At 40.8% G+C, this 22,177-nt stretch overlaps 1 protein-coding gene across 1 annotated transcript in view; it reads left to right on the forward strand.

Annotated features, from left to right (window-relative positions):
- LOC142139930 (complement decay-accelerating factor-like) overlaps positions 1 to 759 on the forward strand; it is a 37,837-nt gene extending 37,078 nt beyond the window's left edge. The window contains exon 5 of the mRNA XM_075197794.1: positions 390 to 759. The gene's annotated coding sequence lies outside the window, so the exon portion shown is untranslated. The remainder of the gene's footprint in view (positions 1 to 389) is intronic.
- Positions 760 to 22,177: the final 21,418 nt, after the last annotated feature.

The raw sequence follows: 22,177 nt of genomic DNA on the forward strand, positions 1-22,177 counted from the left end.
GTGAGCAGTATAGATATGTATTGGGGAGGGTCATGAGATGGCAATATTTGGGAAAAAAAACTCTCAAACTGTGTCATTGAAAACTGAATGGTTAGTTCAAAGAGAAAAGTATCCTCAAATACTACAGTATGTCTTCTAGTCTACTTGTGGTAAATAAAATAAGTCTTATCCATATGGGTAAAGCTTCCAGAGGCCCGGCCCACAGGAGTCGGTTCACTGTAAACTGTACAGCAACCATGTTTTTATGTGTGTTATTTATTGTGTGTTTATAACCTATGGTACTCTGTTTCTTTATTGGAGTCTATCTTTTGTCAGTCTGTATTCTAAGTCTGATTGCCTTTTTCTGTAGCTGTGGTATCATTAATGTTTTGGTTTTTTTTTTTCTTTAGGAAACTCTTTAGTGATCCTAACGGTGTCAATAATGGGACTTGTAATAAGTAATCACTACTGAAACAGGATCAATATGTTGTATTTGCTTTTGCCATGTATGCTATTGGATGATCGACAGAGGGCGGCACTGATGGTTTGCATCAGCGGACGACGTCCAAATAATCCTACTTTCTGTTACAATACCAATAATGTGCCGCACAATGTCCATGGTCGCCTTAAATGTATGAGAAGTGTGGACAGACTTCTCCATTTCTCACCAACAGCTGGAAAAATGCTTAACGTTTTGCTTTCTGAAGACTGTTTTTTGTTTATGCTAAATTTGTAAATGGAAAAAGGTTTTTTTTTGATCACTGAACAATCATCTTAATGGAGATGGTAATAAATATCACTCTTTAATATATATCAGGCCTGTCCAACCTGCGGCCCTCCAGGTGTTGTGAAACTACAAGTCCCAGCATGCCCTTCCAGCTATCAACTGGTTGTCTACCAGCAAAGCATGCTGGGGCTTGTAGTTTCACAACATCTGGAGGGCCGCATGTTGGACAAGCCTGATCTATATGAATAATTTTAGGTGGTTTCAGATATGATTACAATGCTTGCTCACACGTCTGGTTTCTAAGGAAATACACTCCTGCATCTGCTTTAGGTTTGTTGTACAGGAATCTCATCATTTTATTTTGTAAGCACCACTGAATAGTTGATTTAGACCATCTGGACCCATAAACTTATTACACAACTGCTTTACAAATATTTTAGCAATGTCTGTTTCATTGTCTTCTATGCCCTATACAAAATATGCATAAAATCTGTATACAATGTATTCAAATGTATCTCTTATGAAATGTTAAACTTTGCAAATTACAAGTATTTTCTATATGTCCTCTATATTGTCTTCTAATTGCAATTTAATGATAAAGGTATTGGGGGTATAGACTAAATCTCACAATATCTGTTTAAAGATTGGTATAGATTGTAAAGGAGGTACAAGAAGTCTAGACTATCCACTCCCTGTATAATAATATCACAGGAACTCTGAAGTCCCATACCCATAGCAAAGATAAAAGCCAAGCAAAGGATTCATTCCAAGAAACTCCCATTTTATCCATAGATCTTAGCATCAAAATTAATAGAAATAACAAAGCATAGAGTTGTACAATACCAGTTATGACTGAACATTCAAAATCAAAAAGCATCAGTAAAGGTATGGAAAACACACAGACAGCAATAGAAAATACTAAACAATGTCGGAATACTAATGGTCTTGGTAATTTCTTCAACTTTTGTATCAGATTAGAGAATTGTCTGGATATCCACAACAATATTTAAAAGCAATGTGAATAATAAGTTTATTTTTGTAAAATTGATGATCTGTTTGTCTGCTTTAGTGTCTATTCTGGTAGGGCAGTGTTTCATGTTATGAGACTGAGACCTATCTGCTGATATTGTAATCTATAGGTCCAGTTAAGTCCAGGTGTGACATGAGTGTCAAGTGCTTTGTAAAGTATTCGACGCATACCCATATCCGGAAATTTGATAGACACACCCATTCCTGATGTACATTATTTGAGTGCCTTCTTTGATTGACCACCTAGAGTATCCCTTAATTACTTATTTCATACTGCACTGCTGCTGGACTTCAAGCTCAAAAGATCAACATTCAATTCATTACACGTAATAGGACTTATGTTCAATCAGCGTGCACACTGGAACTTTACACCATTGTCCTTTACACCATTTGAAAGTTTAGCCTCAAACAATAAATTCCAAATAAGAGCTATATCATCGATCTCCAATATTTTCAATAATTATGGCTCTCCCCTACGATTCTACTAACATATTTAAAATGGGATAACATTCTAGGGGAAACACTTGATGAAAATTCAGGGAGCACAATTTTTGCAACCACTAAATCGCTAACTCCAAATATCTCAATGAGCAGACCATCTAAATGATACATTTTGGTATCAGACAGAAAATTAAACTAAGCTTAGCATATTCCAAATATTTGCTTCAAATGATTTTGCGATAGAGAGAATACTGAGCATATATTGTGGTCTTGTCCCATAGAACAAACAATTTCGACAAAGGTTTAAACCTTGATTTTCAAAACTGTGGAGGAATTTTAACCAAATTTAAAATTATAAAAGAGAGCGCCTTTAATTGAAGGCTCTATCCCAGAAATTAAAAATTTGTCATCAATGCATATTAATATAATATGTATGGCCACTAGATTCACAAACCTTTCTGGCAAACCCTGTCTGTCTCATGGGAGAAATCATGTCTAAAATAGAAAATATTTATTTGATGGAACATAGAATAGTTATCAATCAAGGTCTCTATAAAAGAAATTCTCAAAGAAATTGGCTCCCATGGGAAGAGAAAATATTTCCATCAAATCTAAAAAAAAATAGGGATATAAACAAAATTGTAAAATGCTATAACTGACTGGTTGTGACCAGTTGACCTGCAAAAGTTCTTTAACAGCTGTTAATGCCTGTAAATGTGGTATATTGGTATACAAAGATTCTATATCTAAAGTACTGTCACGAGCCACGGCGGTACTCAGAGTCGCCGTGGCTCACTTCCTGTGCCCCCTGGCGTCCCGGCCGTCACCTTGACGACCAGAGCGTCATTTCCGCCTACTACCCGACCGTTGCCAAGGCAACGGCCAGACGCTTTGCACTGTAGCGCCGCGTCCCGTCAACAGAGCACAGCCGGGCACGTGCGCAAAGCTAGCTAATAGCCTGGAGGCTCTTAAGGTTTATTTAATTAACTAGTAGGGGCCTGTGTGTAATATCAGAGCTAGGCTCTGATTGGCTGACTGAAGTATTTAGGGCAGTGAGGCCTGCAGCCTCCCTGCCGGTTATAGCTTGCTATCCAGTTTGCTGACTTGCTCCTGGTTCCCTGTTGCTGTCCTGTGGATACTTTGTTTTGATCTCCCATGTCTGCCCCCCTGCCTGGATTTTGACTCTGCCTGTTTTCTTGTGACCCTGACCCTTCTGGCCTGTACTTTGGACCCTGCTACCTTGCCTGAGACCCCGACCTCTGGCGTATTAACTGACTACCCTGCTTGCCTGTGACCCTTGACCTTGGCTATCATTTGATTACCCACTGCTTTCTACCAGTCTCCTGGCCTGCCGCTGTGGTCCTGCATTACCAACCCACACTACATCTGGAGTTTAGTCCTGGGGGCATCTGAGTGAGCGCATCTAGCTCTAAGGGAAAGGCGGCTGCTAAAGGTGAAAACCTCCGTCATCTAGTTTTGTGGGTTGGTGATCAGGGTCAGCAGCCTAACAAGTACATAAGAGATTCTTGAGTGCATGCATGTAGAATTTATAAACAAGCCAAAAGCTGACACAATAATGTGTCTTGGGAATGGCACATACCCTTGTGTATCTCTGGAACACGATAAAAAACTAAAAGACAGACATCTCTCACTTGGTGAGGAACACAGTTGTCCAAAAATGTATCTATAGTTTATTGAAATCCTATGGGGTTTTTTGTTGCACATAAATAAAACTGTATAGTCATCTGTATTCATTACTACAGAATCTGTTCCACAAAGCACATTTTTGGGACCCAATGTGTTTTGTCTAAGAAAATTTCAGAGGGTAAAGTCCAACTTCCAACCGAAAGGTCATATGTCGGCTGATTTGCCCGATTATTGGACGAAAATGCTCCGGTGTGGACCCAGCCTTATTCGCCGTGACTAAATCAGTGAAAAAGTCACAAATTGCATTGTATCCCAATAATCAATGAGACTAGTTATTAATGTGATCAAAGGCATTGTATCATTATTATGGTGGAACACACAGGATCCTATAACGGGGCCTTACCCCTCTTAGAACCAGATTTGACTAATAACGACAGAGTCAAGCTACAAAGGCTGGAGAGCTCATCTGAACACACATTTTATACAGGATGTATGAAATCAAAAGTAAAAGAGATAACATATAAACATTCTTGAAGCAAGAGTAATATGGTGTAAAGTACAAGACTTTGGGCTAGATTTACTAAGCTGCGGGTTTGAAAAAGTGGAGATGTTGCCTATAGCAACCAATCAGATTTTAGCTGTCATTTTGTGGAAGGTACTAAATAAATGAAAGCTAGAATCTGATTGGTTGCTATAGGCATCCCCACTTTTTTAAACCCGCAGTTTAGTAAATCTAGCCCTTTGTCTCAATTTAAAACAATCTAAAGTCCTTCTCAGCACTTCATTAGTGGGAAATGATAACAAAGCAGCATATTATCTCAGTTGATATCACATCCATCCAGGAGAATAGACATTGAACAGCAAAGTATTTAAGCAAATTAAATTGTATTAAAGTTTTAAGTACCACAGATGGATCTGATGATGGAAACTACCATAGTAAAAAATATTTTACTTCCCCATAAAATCGCAAAAGAGAGAATAGGTGCCTTAAGGAAACGTTGGAAGCTCAGGGTATAGGTTCACTTCTGTTCATCTAATTGCATTTACATCAAAAAGAATAAAGAGGGAAGCAGTCGAAGTATTAGCAGTTCTTCCATTTTGGCATTGCAGAGCATGGTTAGCAGTAGCATGGAAGATGCTCGTAGAACAAACAAGGTTTCTATCAACTTGGCTAGACCTTCTATTACAGGGGACAGTTTTTCACCTGAATTCAGAGTCTCTCTGTAATGGTGTGGAGATTGAGCTATCTCTGTTGAAGTGCAAATGTATCAATGACAAAGTGATTGAAGTACTACTACAAACAAGAAAGAAAATTCTTCCATAGAATACTATATAGTTTGGAAATCTTTTATATGTTGGTGAAGATTCAGTGCACTGGATGCTAGCATACCTCAGATACTGGACTTTCTTCATGGATGTACACAGAAAGCCTTGCCCTTAGTACAATGAAAGTACAGGTATTGGTATATTTCTGGACACAATATTAATATCAGATGATCTAATCAAAAAAAATATTTCAAATAATTGAAGAAATTTGTAGCACTTTGGGATCTCAGTCATGTTTTAGAGACTAGAATATTAGAACCCTTTGAACCCCTACAGAATTTGTCACTCAAATGGCTTATAGTCAAAGAAATATTTTTGATAGCTATTACATCTAATAGAAGAGTGGAAGAATTCCAGAATCTGGTACAAAGAACTTTTTCTGAACATACACTTAGATAAATTAATTTTGCACACACTTTCTGCATTCTTACCTAAAGTAGTCTTCAAATTTCATGTTAACCAAGAAATTGTACTTTTGGTCCTGTATCCAGAGTTATTTAATGAGAAGAAGGAAAAATTACATACATCAGATCTGGTTAGCAAAATCTGCATATCTCTTCAGAACAAAGGATATCCAGAAAACAGATTATCTCTGTTTACTTCCTGAAAGTCGAAAGCAAGCTTGAACAATGGATTAATCATCATCATCATTTATTTCTATAGTGCCAGCAAAATCCACAGCCGTTTACAATTGGGAATAAACAGAGTAATAAAACAATACTGGGTAATACAGAGAAACAGAGATGTAAAAAGCCCTGTTCGCAATTTTACAATCTATGGGATTTCAGAAGTTTTTTCAAATACGAATTAGAGAAAATGATGTGAGGTTCCAAAAATATTGATGGCACACTCCAAAAGAGCAGTGACAACCTCTTGGGCTCTCGGGGTGCAGGCTTCAGCAGACAATCTTTACAAAGCAGCAGGATGGTCACACTTCATACTGTTATAAATATAATGGGATTTGGATAAATTCAGGATGGATATATATGGATGGAGATATATATATATATATATATATATATATTTAAATAGTTAATACTAATTAATTTTCTGCAGGAAAAAAAAAAAAGGATTGTGTGTTATGCCTAACATAACATGTGTTTGTCTGCAGGGGCGCATTCAGTGGGGGTTTCTGGTTCTCCAATAATCACTCCCCTCTGCGATAGAACGGCAAGAAAAGCATGTATTTAAACATGCAAAACATTTACTCTATACAGCACCGCCGCAAACGCTCCTTTGACAGCGCCGCGGCTGCTGTACAATTCAGCATCGCCGAGATGGAGCTGTTGCGCATGCGCGGCCGCAGCAGCTCCTCCCTCGCATATCGCCTGGCATTACCTCACTGGCTGGCTGCCCTGGTTGAACGAACGGTGAGGGCTTATATGGAAATTTTAAATAATAAATCGGTAAATAGGTCTCTTGTCTCAGATACTGCCCACAAGCAATCTTGTATAGTGTTTTGATTCATAGACCAAAGACTCCATTTCTGGTGAGCTTTCAGGGTATGCAGAGCTGTGTGATATATATGAATATAATATTATAGGATTAATAAAGTAGAGGATCCTATAATACTTTAGAGGATCCTCTACTTTATTAATCCTATAATACAATATTTATATATATATATATATATATATATATATATATCGCACAGCTCTGCATCTCAACCCTGCAGGCACACCAGAAATGGAGTCTTTGATCTATGAATCAAACACTATACAAGATTGCATGTGGGCAGGATCTGGCTTCACCCTGTAACCCAGCGGTTCCCAAAGTGTGCCCGCAGCTCCCAGGGGTGCCGTGGTGCTGTCACAGGGGTGTCGCGACCAGCCAGAGGAAAAAAAAAACAACTTACCAATCCGCGCTGTGCTGGGACCCAGCATCCTCCTCTCTCCCGCAGCATGCCCAACATTCAGTGACAAGCTGCTGGAGAGAGGAGGATGCTGGGTCCAGGCGCCGAGTGGATTGGTAAGTTTTTTTTTTTTTTTCCTCTGGCTGGCCGCGGCAGAGGGGGCAGCGTGAGAGGAGGCAGCGTGAAAGGAGGCAGCGTGAAAGAGGGCAGAGTGAGAGGAGGCAGAGTGAGAGAGGGCAGAGTGCCCTCTCTCACGCTGCCCCCTCACACTCTGCCCTCTCTCACGCTGCCTCCTCTCACTCTGCCCTCTCTGAATTTGCCTTCTCTCACTCTGCCCCCTCTCACTCTGCCTCGTCTGCTGCGGCCAGCCAGAGAAAAAATAAACTTACCAATCCGCGCGGTGCCGGGACCCAGCATCAGAGTGAGAGGGGGCAGCGTGAGAGGAGGCAGCGTGAAAGAGGGCCGAGTGAGAGGGGGCAGAGTGAGAGAGGTGAGAGGGGGCATGTGAGAGGGCAGAGGGGCAATGTGAGAGGGCAGAGTGAGAAGGGGCAGCGTGAGAGAGGGCAGCGTGAGAGGGGGCAGCCTGAGAGGAGGCAGAGTGAGAGGAGGCAGCGTGAGAGGGCAGAGGGGGCAATGTGAGAGAGGGCAGATGGGGCAATGTGAGAGAGGGCAGAGTGAGAGAGGGCAGAGTGAGGAGGCAGCATGAGAGAAGGCAGCATGAGAGAAGGCAGAGGGGGCAGAGTGAGAGAGGGCAGAGAGAGAGGGCAGAGTGAGGAGGCAGCATGAGAGAGGGCAGAGTGAGAGTAGGCAGCATGAGAGAGGGCAGACTGAGAGAGGGCAGTGGGAGAGGGCAGAGGGGGCCACATGAGAGAGGGCAGATTGAGAGGAAGCAGAGTGAGAGGGGGCATGTGAGAGGGCAGAGGGGGCAGTGTGAGAGAGGGCAGAGTGAGGGGAGGTAGAGTGAGAGGGCAGAGGGGCAATGTGAGAGAGGGCAGAGGGGGCAGAGTGAGAGGAGGCAGCGTGACTGGATGCAGAGGGGGCAGAGTGACTGGTTGCAGAGGGGGCAGAGTGACTGGTTGCAGAGGGGGCAGCGTGACTGGATGCAGAGGGGAAAGCGTGACTGGATGCAGAGGGGGCAGAGTGTGTGGAGACGAAGGAGCTCAAGTGTGAGTTAGCTGTCAATTATTCTTTGACAGAAATATAATTGAAAAAAATATATAAAAATATTATTTTTCCTGGGACTTATGTGTGTTATTTTTGCATACAACTAAATAGGTATTTCTGTCCTGACCTAAATACTTATTACGTTTTTTTTGACCCAACTACTTCTAAAACAGGACTGCTCAATAATTATTTTGGAGGAGTGCCTTGAAAAAATTATGAAGACTCTAAGGGTGCCGCGAACTTAAAAAGTTTGGGAACCACTGCTGTAACCCAATAACTATATATATATATATATATTCTAATCACTCTTTCACTGTTAATTTCTCTGGGGCCACCTCTGCTCCGCTTCCTATATCAGTTGGAGTACCGCAATGCTTAGTGCCTAGGTCCTCTGCTGTTCTCAGCATTGTTTCTTGTTCACACTCTTCTGCGTGCATGAAATAAAGAAAAGAACATTTGGATCTTGTGGCTTATGTCTCTGACTTTATAATGATTGGTAAAAAGTCAGCTATAACAATATATTCCCCATACACTTTCGTCTGGATGTCATGACTGAGGACACTCTGTTTGGAAGGAAAATTCTTCAACCAGTTAATCAATAAAATCTCTTATGTGAATTGATCAGTGTTTGATTGCTTGGTTACATCCCATTGATGAGGGCTGCCATGGATTCTGAAAAGAAAGTAAGCACAATTATATTTGCCTTATAATTTATTTTCTTTGAGGAACTACTTTGCAGCGCAAATATTTCCCTCCTATGGGCTAGATTTACTAAGCTGTGGGTTTGAAACAGTGGGGAAGTTGCCTATAGCAACCAATCAGATTCCAGCTTTCATTTATTTAGTACCTTCTAAAAAATGACAGCTAGAATCTGATTGGTTGCTATAGGCAACATCCCCTCTTTTTCAAACCCGCAGCTTAGTAAATCTAGCCCCATGTGTCTTTGTATATGTTTTTTGAAACAACTTGTGAAGTCACTCAAAAAAAAAGAAGGAAAGTAGGAGTCACATTATATACCTTCTGAGATGTTAACTTTTTTCCTGCTTTACTCCGCTGATAAAGGATTAATCCATCCATATGGGCTGCCATGGAGTTCCTCAAGTAAAAAAGGTAATTGCTATTTCTGGTGACAGTTTGAGGTTTTTACAATTAAGCAATTAAGATAGGAGAAAGGTTTGTGAACGTTAATTAGCAGGGAGTTGATTAGTGAGAGTAGTATAGAGAAAGGGACATGAAGCAGGTGGTGTAAAGGAGGTTTTAATTTGAACCCTAATGCCATGTAAGTATAATAAGAAAAACAGCTTGGTAAAACAGAGCTTTGAGCTTTGATATCAGTCACAGTATAGGGGCCTGATTCATTAAGAAAAGTAAAGCAAAAAATGAGTAACTTTGCAAAATTGAAGGGGGAGCTCTATTTAAAATATGATGGCAGATTTACAGTTGGGGTAGGGAATGTCCTAGATGAAATTTAAATTTCAGGGTAAAATTAAAGCTATGAATTATTTGTGTGCTACATGAAAAAACAGCCAGTATTTAACTTATGTACAAAATAATAAACTAATTTGCACCCCTTGCATGATTTTGTCCAGGGGAAAACTTACGTGGTAAGGCAACTAAGCAAATTAAGTAGAAAGATATTCACTTAACAGATTTCATTGTCCAGGTAGAGAGATGAAAAATTAAGATTCTGGTCAAAACAGATAATGAGTGTTGTTTGTAGTTCTCAGATGTTGTTCACTGTTTGTCAACTGCATATAACTGTGAATTTCGTACACTTTAGGGCTGATGCAAAGTGGGACATATGCTAATTTGTGCAGAATATCTAGTACCACTTGGATGTAGTTCAACAAGTTGGCCAAGGTACGAAACAGCTGCTAACTACAAACTCTAGAACCCTCCAGTATATGATGGACCAGTAGGCACACTATTGAGTGAATAGTAGCAGCTATATGGGAAGTTTCCACAGCACTGGTACCCCTTGTTAATTGTACAGTCCCCACAGACCAAAGGCCTGGCCCGCATCTGGCCCCAGTGAGCCTCAGCCAGAGGGGGCAGAGTTCTCCATACCTGCATATGCTCCTCAAGTCCCAGGTCCTCAGGCCACAAGAAGCCAAGTGTGGAGGGCTCCATCTAACATAGGCGCTGGGGGGAAATAGCATTGAAAAAGGAAATACAAAAACTTAAACACAATGAAAATGTTGAACTCATTCTCATGTTAAAGCAGATGTTATTACCTTAGTAAATATGGGCAATACATTTGGTTGAGTATAAAAATATATGCTGCATGATGAAATCTGTGTTGAGTCCATCTGTTAATCTGATTTTTTTAAATTAATGTGTCAAAATGTTTTTGAAACACGTCTTAGCCAAATTCACAAGTAACATGTATTATATGCCCATGTATACATAATTGTGTAAAATTATAATCTAAAATTATCATGGTTTAGTTAATAGATTATTAAATTTTTTAAGTGCAAAGCAAAAATTGAACTATATGCATTATTTGTATCTCAAAATATGCATTTTTAGTTTGCAAGCAAAACTGAAGTATTGTTGAATAACAATCTTGAGGAACGATTTTCTCTCAAGAATGGTTTCACTTCCAGATTGTCTGCTTCGTGCCAAATAATGTCAATCTCCTCTTCAAAAGGCACTCCCCTCATAATTGCTATCTCATGAAAAATACCACCAAGACCAATAAAGTCCAGCGCATACATAAGAGCTCCTCTAGCCCAGTCATGGCAATAAAAGAAGAAATGCACACTGTCACTCACCGGACTGTGAGTGCTACTTCTCGTGTGTTTAGGAACCGTGGCCGTCCACCATCCTGAGGGTCTGCGCATGTGCAGCCCTTTCAACCCTTCAGTACATGTTCCTTTTAGTTAATTGGCTGATCAGGCAACACTCCCTATTTAAAGCACCTGTGGTCAATACCTCGTGGCCTGATCTTGGAGTCTCATTCCCCATGAGCCTCTGAAGGTGTTCCTGTGTTTCCTCGTGTATTCAGCTCCTGCTGATTCCTGTTGTTCGTTTGTGGTTTCCAAACCACTTCAACTCTCCTGTGTTTCATCGTGACTGTACCAGCTGATTCCTATCCGCTGCCTCCGTGCTTTACAGTTTCCAAACCACTTCAACTCTCCTGTGTTTCATTGTGACTGTACCAGCTGATTCCTATCCGCTGCCTCCGTGCTTTACAGTTTCCAAACCACTTCAACTCTCCTGTGTTTCATCGTGACTGCACCAGCTGATTCCTATCCGCTGCCTCTGTGCTTCTACAGTTTCCAAACCACTTCAACTCTCCTGTGTTTCATCGTGACTGCACCAGCTGATTCCTATCCGCTGCCTCCGTGTATCTGCAGTGTCCTGCTCATCGCAACCCTCCAGTACTCATCGTGTCTGCAGCCAGCCGATCCGCTGTCTCCGTGCTTCTACAGTGTTCCTGCTTGTGTCAACTCGCCTGTCTGCATCGGATCAACGCTCCACTGCTTTCATCTCAGCTAGACCGCCTCAACTCTCCCGTGTTCTCCAGGTGTCCAGTTCTATATACTACTGCTTCCTGAGTATTGTTTACATCCTTGCTGGTCTACCTACCCTGCGCTGCACCTACTTTGGTTACCGCTACCACCCTCCTGGGACTTCGCATCCTGCCGGCCTCCAGCCGTTCAGGTATCCCTGCACCTCTCTCTGACAGCCTGCTCTCCTGAACCACAGTATGCATACTTCTCATTGACTGTGCTGGTGTATTGCATATCTAGCTGGGCTGAGTTGTTCTCCTCCGGAGTTTCTTATCCACTGGGACTATTGCTATCATTTGACTGTGTTACTTTTTAGCCTGGATATTTCTAGTGACTTTGTATATTTGTGCAGTGCTGCTCAGTTATTATTATTGTGTGCATATCATCGTGGGATCAAGTTCAGTGTGCCTGTGTATACTCTGCATTGCATTTATCTCCCCGTGCTCCTCCTCACTTATATATTTCAGTGGTACAACTTGCTAGAGGCAGACCACTGTTCCCTGTTTTCTGAGTCACCAGTTTCCAGTATCCTTTCACATAGCAGTGGTACAACTTGCTAACGCAGACCACTGACTCCCCGGATACCTTCACCTGGATTCCATTCCTTCACCCAGACAGCGGTACAACTTGCTATACGCAGACCGCTGACTCTCATTACCTCCTCGTTACTCCTGGACATTCCTCCTCACTATAGCAGTGGTACAACTTGCTATACGCAGACCACTGACTACCCTCACATTTCCTTGTCCATCCAGTTCCTCGTGTACAGTTATCTTACCAGTGCTGCTAGTCATAGACTTTCCTCGAGCATTCTCTTATCGCATGCTGTCTCCTGTTCCGTGATCACCCCGCTACCAGAGTACCATATTACCAACTATACTGCTCTGGTAAGCCTATCATCTGGTGATCCCTGGGTAAAGACTCCTAGTGCCCGTGACACACACTTTTGAATAAAAGCACCTCCTAGAAATTTGGCACAATGCTATGGATTGGGAAATGAATAAACTGCTTGATGCGTGACAGGAATGCATGTAGTACGCATTTGAGTACCCAACTAAAAGCAGTCTGGGACATTCCTGGCGCCACAGCTACTATGGTTTTGGATAAACCAGCCTCACAGAAATGTAACAGTCAACAATTTAGTTAGCGGTTACATTACTTTGTGGATGACAATCATAGATTTTAAGTCAACCTGCACAATCTGCAGAGTCTCCAATATGACATAAGGCCAAAACCAGTGTATTTGGTATCCCAAAGTGGCTTAAACATGACTTGTAGACCAGACCATGGTTGTTGATGGTGCTGCTGCAGGCGGAGGAGACATGACATGCGAGTTGAGAAGTAATGTACTTTATGTCAGAAAAAGGAGAAGCAACAATTATTCAAAAAAGAATACTAAAAAAATATTGCTGAAAATATTAACAACATTTGCTTAATATTAAATAAAACTTAAAAACAAAACATGTAGGTATGTTATCATAAAAATTCATATGACAGATTTGCTAAACAAAAATTACATAAGGTTTTCATGGCTATTGTAATTAGAGAAAAAAGACATAGGGGTAAATGTATTATGGTCCGGTTTTTTCAACTCACCGGAAATCGGCGAGTTTACAGCTAAAATTTAAAGCGGCGCTGGTTTGTAAACCAGTGCCGCTTTAAATTTTAGCTGTAAACTCGCCGGAAATTTGAAAAAAACGGATCATAATACATTTACCCCATAGTGTGTTTTACTGTACTAATTTTAAATTGTCAGTAACAATACATTAATCATACACAATCACATAAGCATAGCCAAACATTTTTGTAATATAATGTCCAAAGCTGAAAAGTTTTCTGATATTTGCTTTGCTAGTGCGACATGCATTCACTACTCAGTGTAATAGCAAAAATTATTACAGTCTGCATAAGTCACAAAGACAAGGTGCCCTAACTCCTGTAATATAGCTGTGAGCAAAGAAGGAAGTGGTATCAGCTGGAGAGGTGACTCTGCAATCACTGTATCAGAAATGACTAGCTAATGGTGCCTGTCATCATCGGTATGCATTTGAACCTGCTCCTTAGCAGCCACAAGAGACACTTTCTGACAGGCATAAATGAGTATATATGTGCTGGTTTGCCTCAGCCACTTTTATGTGAACACACTTTTACTATACTTAGCCCATGATAGATGGAACCTTTCCATTTCTGCATTTCCAGTAATAAGAAGGTGAAACTGTCAAATTCACACATTCATTCATGCGTGTATTCTCTTTATGGGCATACGAGTGCAAACTTATGTATTTTGCACTACACAAACAGGTGTAGGTTTCACTCTGCATCAACTGCTATGCGTCTTAAATCACTTTATGATTTAGAGCCTATGTTCTCTATGTGTGCATGCTTTTAGACATATTTTAGTTCTGCTTATGTACTGTAGGTTGCAAAGACACTGTAGTACGTAGGTTACACAATGCTACTAAGTTTAAGCTAACCCTAGGTTCCATTGGCTGAGTAAGTGTTTTCAGAAACTCTGTTCTTAATAAAATAACAAGTCAAACAATTGATTGCATCAAAAGAGTGTCAAAGGTCTTCAATCTCCGGACTCTCACCAGTACTGTGGGCTGTAGTTACTCCTGGCAACTGCCTAAGAACTGTTACCCCTAAATCTCCGGTCTCTCACCGGTACTGTGGGTTGCAGTTACCCCTGGCAACCGCCTAAGAACTGTTTCCCTAAAATCTCCAGACTCTCACCAGTACTGTGGGTTGTAGTTACCCTTGGCAACTGCCCTACGTTCAGTTTCATAATCTTTACCTATCACTGCAAGTTCTGTTCCTTTCCGGACAAGCACCGGTACAGAAGTTGCTGTGTAGCAGGGGACTTCTCTATCAGCTGTTCCTATATTTATTCCAGTGGCCACGAGTGATATATCAGTCTTGACACAATCCACTCTGTGTCTCACCTGACTCCTTCCTGCACTTCCTACTTTACGGCCTCTGTAACTCTATTCCTGGATTCTCCTCAGCCTGTGCACATTACATGACTCTCTGTCTGTCTGTCTGCAGCCAAGTCTGTCCCCATCACTAGGGGCAACGGTGAACACCAGGGGGTAAATATATCAAGCTGCGAGTTTGCAACTCCAGCGATTTTCTCAGGAGAGTTGAAACTAGCCGATGCATGAAGCTGAGTTTTCATACAAAATCGCCAGAGTTCTGCTTCTGTCAAAATCGCTACTTGCAAAATCGCCAGAGATCAAATTCACCACTGTTTGCCACTGCAGCTATACAAGTCTACAATGTATGAAGCTGCGAGTTAGCAAACTCAGGAGAGTTTGCTTCTAAACACGCCAGATACAACACGCTGCTTGATAGCAGCGTGTTGTATCAACACATCACTGTTACACTGCCCTGGCAGTGTTAAAATGTTAAAGAACAGATAAAAGTTTTAAAAAAAAAAAAAAAAAGCGTGGGGGTCCCCCCGCTATTTATGCTTAACCCTAGTGCTGCCTGACTAGTGCTGCAAACCAGCCAGGGTTGGCGGCACTATAGCAGGGGGACGCGCGGCAGGGGTCCCCCTGACATAATGACTAACCAACCCTAGACTGTTCAGCGCTGGGCTGGATTCCCTAGGGAGTGGGGTCCGCTGAAAAAAATGAGCGCCCCCCCCCCCCCCCCCTAGAAAGAACCAGCCCAGTGCTGATAGCACTAGGGCTCTTCCTACTACCCCTGGGCTGTGGGTAGTAGGGTAATACGGCGTAAAGTAGTAAAAAAAAAACCTGACACCAATTTTGTTCGTGGAACTACAAGTCCCAGCCAGCCAGGTTGCCAAAAACAGTGTGGCCATGCTGGTGCTTGTGTATAACTACAAGCACCAGCATACCCACGGCAGCCAGGGCATGTTGGCACTTGGAGAACCACAAGTGCCAACATGCCCTGACATCCCTGGCTTGCTGGGCCCTGTAGTTCCACAAAGAAAAAAGTTTACAAAGCCACAACACCCTCATACAAACCACACATATTTATTAAAAATAATAAACCCCACAATAAAGACACTAACCACCTTCTTTTAAACCACAAGTATTTATTAAAAATAATAAAACCCAAAAACTTACCAATGATGTCTTCTTTCTTGATGGCTTGGTCCTGTCCCAGCCATTTATACCTCCATAAGGGAATCTTTTCCAACAGGAACTCTTCGCCCAGAAGGGGCACACATTTGTAACATCCCGACTCTTTAGGCTTGATTGAAGTTCTTTAAAAAAATAAACTTGAGGCCCCGCAAACACCTCCTACCTAGTAGGAAGTCCTAGCCGCAATGCTCTTAGGCCGTTTGCGTAAGAGCTAACTACTGTATTATGCTATTTTCCCACGCTATTGGGGAAATCACATAATACTGTATCTAAATCAAGGCAAAACGTCATTGTGACGTATTTGTATTTCTGAGCTCGGTTCTCGCAAGATTTGAAAAGCATAAATATCAGCCTCCACAGCAATCCATCGCCATTTGACAGAGGGAGAGAGCAGGGTTAGGTCAGAGGCTGTATTAGGGCAGGGACAGAGCAATAATTGTACATCTTTCTATTATTCTTTCATTTAGAATCTATTCAATTCTATTATAAAATCAAATTCTATTTCCAATTGTTAGAGCAGCAGGACAGGAGGATAGAGGAGGCTTATTTTTCAATTTGTTTGCACTACCAGTGCTTTGGGGTCTCCCATATTCCACAGTGTTTAACACCAATTTTTCTGGCTGTCAAAAAAAAATCATATTTGTCAGCAGAATCTATATAAGACAATTTTTGGCACTACACGTTCTTTGGGCTCATTAAAATGGATTCAAAGCAGTCCACATATGAGCAGATTCAGCAACCAGGTTCTGTCACCAGTCCTGATGGTAGTATTCCCAGTACGTCATCTGGGAATAGCGATGTAAAAGTACATAGTCTTTTTAAAGCAGGAAAAAAAACACACACCCCAAATAATTTTACCGTGTTGAAGCGAAAAAGAAGTGTAACTGAGGAAAAGTTATGTGCCGATAAAAAAAAAATTGCTAACTTCGCCTTTCTCTATTAGCGGCAGATCCAAAAATATTACCGAGCCTTCTTCTTGTACGGTCACTCGTGACCAAGCAAGACCAAGTAATTTGGAGTCTAAAAGTGGTGCACAACTACTGTTACGCGTCAAAGCCGAGCTGCAAGGAAACAGTAAGGCATTAGAGGATAATGAAGAGAAAAAAGGGGGAGTGCACTAGCGGAAATTATGTATAGTTATAGCAGCTGAATTAACAGGAAAGTCCAACCTGATCAAATGCACATATAAATATAAATATAATTCTGCGCTTAGACCTGTGAGTGTGATAGAAATGATTGGTGAATAGATGTTGAGGAATAATTGCAAACTTTATATAAAATAACAATCAAAATTGACATTCAAATAAATGAACATAAATAAAAACATGTGGTACAGCGACCAATTATTTGACTGGATTGAGAGCAATCAACTGTGACTAATGCAGTGTACTATTAGCAATGTCCATGGAGTAGGTCGCATCCAGCGACAACCTCAATGAAACAGTCCAAACGATGTGAGTCAGAGTCTATACTTGCACTTGGATGAGTCCACGGGATATGTGTACCACGGAATTCCGATGATAGATGAAAGATAGAAGTTCTTTATGAGAGACAGCTGTAATAATCCTGGGAGGAGTGTGGATAAGGACTGCATTTTGAGAGAGCAGGGGGAGGCTGGTGTTTGCAGCATGTATAGTCGAACCAGAAGTTCGGGACAGGAAGTGATCCCTGAAATGCCAACACGTTTCGTCACCTAGGTGACTTTCTTAAGGCTGTGGTTTGTGTATGTCCGGAGGTGCAACTGATTAAATAGAGCTCGTGTATCAGATGTTATGTTACGGTTCCAGATGGTAACAGACCGATGAACTGATTTTCTAGATGCAATCCCGGTGATATACATAAAATGATTAATAGTGTGCAGAGGACAAAATTTGGCTCATCATAGTTGTTGCGAGCTGAGAATAAATGCATAATAACATGTATCTGAAACAATAAAACTTATTGCATATCTTTGTCTGATTTATGTGTATACTCATAGTGATATAGCAATGCAGACATAAATGAATTATATTATAGATCTTTAAAAATTGGGACATTAATATTATAACAAACTGGGCTGGAATAACGTGAAGTAGTGGAATATTGGATGTTTAGAATAATATGAAAACCAGATAATGGACATGTATTCCTAATAATTGGTAATAAACTGCAAAATGATGGGGATGTGTCAGTCATATGGTATAATGATGGGAGACGAAATTAATGATAGAGCCATTAAGGGAATAAATGCAATATCTAAAGTACGTAGTATTTGCCAATTATGGCATAGAGTGGTGTTGTTAAATTAGTCAGTCACTTAACAACACCAATCTATGCCATAATTGGCAACTACTACGTACTTTATATATTGCATTAGAGGATAATGTATGCTCTGAATCAGAAATGACAACAATCCCTGTGGAGAGTCCATCCACCAGTGGTATGTCTAATCATGAGCATTCTGATAATGTACCTATAAAGAAGGGCCCTTTCAGCAGTTCTGCTGATGTGTGCCTGAACAGCCCGAGTGTAGCCCGTGATACACCAAGTGAGGATGACACTTTGGAATTAGAAGAGGATGAGGGGGTGATTTGGGTAGCCGACGAGGGCGCTGATGAGGATGCGGTTGATTGTGTAAGTCCTGCACCAGTGGCATCAGGGTGGCAGCAGTTCTGGCACGTGAGGTTCTGGCACCAATTTGTACTTTCCAAACACAAGCAGGGAGGACGCAGGTGGCAGACCACAACAGTTTGACATCTGGGCTGGTTTGAAGGATTTGACAAAAAAATGTGTGACCTTGCCCATAACTCCAGCCAATCCTACTATTAACATGCAAAGGATGGTGGAGGGCATAGCAGGGATTAAACTGTATTTGGAATTTGTTAATAGGGATACAAAACCTCAAGTAACTGTCTAAAACCAGCTGCATTAATAATGGACATTGGACGCAGATCTAATACTAGCATAGTCCTTATGGCGTCTGTGATCCGCTTTGCGACGGGGTGATAGATTTCATACTTGCTTCCTCTTGCAAAGGATTGTTTAACTATAAATTATTGGTTCTGGGGATATTGATGATGAAGGTGTTGGCGTTGTCGAAGTCAGCAAATTGGATAAATTCATTTCAATTAATATCGAGCAAACTTGATTCTCTTTGTCTGAAATTATGCGTAGAGCACGCTACGGCGTGGAAGGGCTTATCCAGCCGCAACACGTGGCAATAACAGTTTTTACACTTTTGTATACATTCGCACAAACACACACATTTGTAAATAGTACACATTAATCGTAGTTGCAATACAGTTATTTATGTCGAAATATAGTAGTGTTTATGTGTAATATCATAACTTATATGCATTTTAGGGATACATATGGTTCAGGTTAAAGGAAATGTGTCATTTTTGATATCATATTAATCCCCTTTACATCAGCAGCTGTCCGGTGCATTAGGCGAAGAGATCGCACATTGCATACTCTAGTTATTGATGTTAGGGAATAAACCTTTAATATGACGCTGACTATAAAATGCTAATAAACTAGTTGTAACTGGAGTCTTGGCCAGAACAAAGGAGCACATCCCCTGGAGAGATGACGCCCACCTTTGGATTCTTTAGTTTGAACTAGCCTATGATCTGCAACCTCCTGGACCTTCCTGAAGCCTGGACCAATAGAAGCAAGCCATACCATCTGCATTGTTTTACTGTATTTCTGTTTGCATATAAGCAGTAGCTTTTATCTAGTGTTCAGTCATATTGACAACAGACTTCAGACCTGAATGACTGTTCACTGGGTCCAGAGCGCCTGCGATAAGTAACGGCTGTACTTATTATTATTTCGCTTGAATTATTCTGCTACTGTTTGAGAATAAATATTTGTGCACTGGAAACACAAATCGAGATTCGACAGTCGTTATTGGATAGCGACAAAACGTGCATAACAGGGGGTAGATTGCAAGTGCTGGGATGTAGATGAGAGAAGGTAGGCAGATGATGCTGCACTGCTTGTTGTTATTTTTTTTAACCTAAGTTTCTGATTTTCCTAACAGCTTTCCAAGAACTCGCTGAAAAATGACGTAACATGGATGAGGATCCCAGATGGTTAAGGTCCCTACCTCTACTAAATGTGTGGTTTTAAAAACGCTACAAATGGCTAGACAACTGTTGTCAGGATTTCTTTAAAAATAATTCCACACTTAAGACGTGGATTTTTGGTCTTATGCCCAGGCATGACAATGGCCTTTTTCTTATCACTGGCAAGAACTGCAGCAATTTTTCTTTGTAAGTATATGAAAATCATAATGTGACCTAGGAAGTGGTCAAAATTGAATGGAAATGACTGGAAATTAGTCTTAGTAAGGTTATTAATAATGTAGGTATAAAATAATAACTAAATTATGTTATATTAGCCCAAAAAAATTTTTTTTTTTTTAACACATTGCAAAACAAAACCAAACAAAACCAAAACCAAAACACGCAAGGGCGGTTTGGCAAAACCAAAACCAAAACACGACGGTAATCCAGATCCAAAACCAAAACACGGGGTCAGTGAGCATCTCTAGTATAGAGTACCAGAGCATAACTTTATGCCTTGCCCCCATACAGCAGGACTCACTAATGCCTCCAATTTCTTCTTTTAAATACTGCCCAGAGCTCTCTCTCACAATGTTCTCTTTGAGGGGAAAGTTCCCGCACTCAGCTATTCATTCTTAACTCGTTTCTACTCTACCTGTCCAAGAGCTAGCTTGTGTCCTGCATCATTTCACCCAGCAGCAAGGGGGAGCTACAATTCTTGTTCTATGCTTATAATCTCATTGTAAAATAGTTATACAATATCAATCTCTTTGCCAAATGGTATCTTCAGTAGTTATTTTTTTTGGATGTCGTTAACTGTTGTATTCCACCTTTTGCATCCATAAATTATATGGGATGAATGGACTCACTTCTGGAGTGAGTTAGTAATGTAGTGACGCAATCAGAGCAGTTAAATATCCCTTCTAGTGCCCGGCTTGAGGGCCAATTTTACTTTTTGTTCTGAGTTTCTACCTCACCTTTGTCTTTTAGCTAAACATTTGGGAAACGTCCAGCTTTCAGACCTTTCCTCAGTTTAAATTTAAATTCTTACCTTTGGGTTTAAAGTTTTCATTTGGTGATAAGGTCTTAGAGTCCAGTCTATCCCAGTGTCCTTCAGATATGCAGTAAGATTATATATAGTGACACCCACAAAGTAACAAGAGTTTACCATTGTGAGGAAGTCTCCTGGACTTGGCTGTGCTGAAAGATTTACCCCTGAGTGTCAAAGAAAGAGTCTCAGTTCTGAGTGGGAGACTCCAATACCCAACATGTAGCAGATAAAGAAGTCAGTGCACCCAAGACATGAGCTGTCAATCTGACTTATCAGTGAACCGAGTGTGCGGAAGCATGGATGTTCAAGACTGTCCACTTGTAAATGAAAAGTGGGTCAAAATCCGGAGCAGCTAAAGGCAGAAGAGATACCCTGTGGTGAAGTGGGATCAGGGTTTGTAGAGAGACTCTGATAGTGCTGAGGATGAATAGTGAGCATGACAATCCTCATCATAGACCATGTCAGCATTGTGGACAATTGGGTAATGAAATACAACTGTGATTTCCACCAAAAACACTCTTTATGTCATCATAGACATAATGTGGCACTTACTTATTTGTTAACTGTAATTGAACTTTCCTAACCATGACTGTAGCATGTGGGTTACCTGTACATTGGAAATATGAGAATCGACAGAGACAGGTGTCTGAGCAAGTGCCCCTGTACCACCCCTCATACAGACAGGGGGTTACACTGGGTAGTGCCATTTCTGGTTCTGTGTGCTGAATGTAATAATCAGGGTCTGTTATTTTTTTCTATTTGGATAACTATGAAATACCTATTTCCTTGTTCTCTATACTGAAAGCAATTTTCTATAGTTTCCTTTCTGTATATACATTGAATATAAAAAATATGCGCATCATTGAAATTTCAAGTGTTTTGATATAGCTTGAAATCAAGATAACTCATGTCAGACATTTTTCTACCTTTAATGTGACCTTAAAACCAACAAAATTCAAATGAAAAATAATAAACAATTTTTTGGTAAGGAAGGGGAAATAAAATACTATAACACCCTAGTTGCATAATTGTGCACAAGCCATAAACTAATATTATGTGGAATCACATTTTGCCTTTTTATAGCACTGAGTCATTTTGAATAAGTCTCTATCAACTTCAGTTCAGGTCCATCAAATTGCGAGGGGATCACGTATGCAAAGCTCTGTTTAAGTCATCATACAGGGTTTCAATAGGATTAAAGTCTGGGCTCTGATTGGATACAATTGGTTTTTTAAGCTTTTTTCTTTTTCTGTATGTATATACCAATATGCTATATAACTTCTTCTTC

The sequence above is a fragment of the Mixophyes fleayi genome, chromosome 2 (genome assembly GCF_038048845.1).
Source record: "Mixophyes fleayi isolate aMixFle1 chromosome 2, aMixFle1.hap1, whole genome shotgun sequence".
Taxonomy (NCBI): Eukaryota; Metazoa; Chordata; class Amphibia; order Anura; family Limnodynastidae; genus Mixophyes; species Mixophyes fleayi.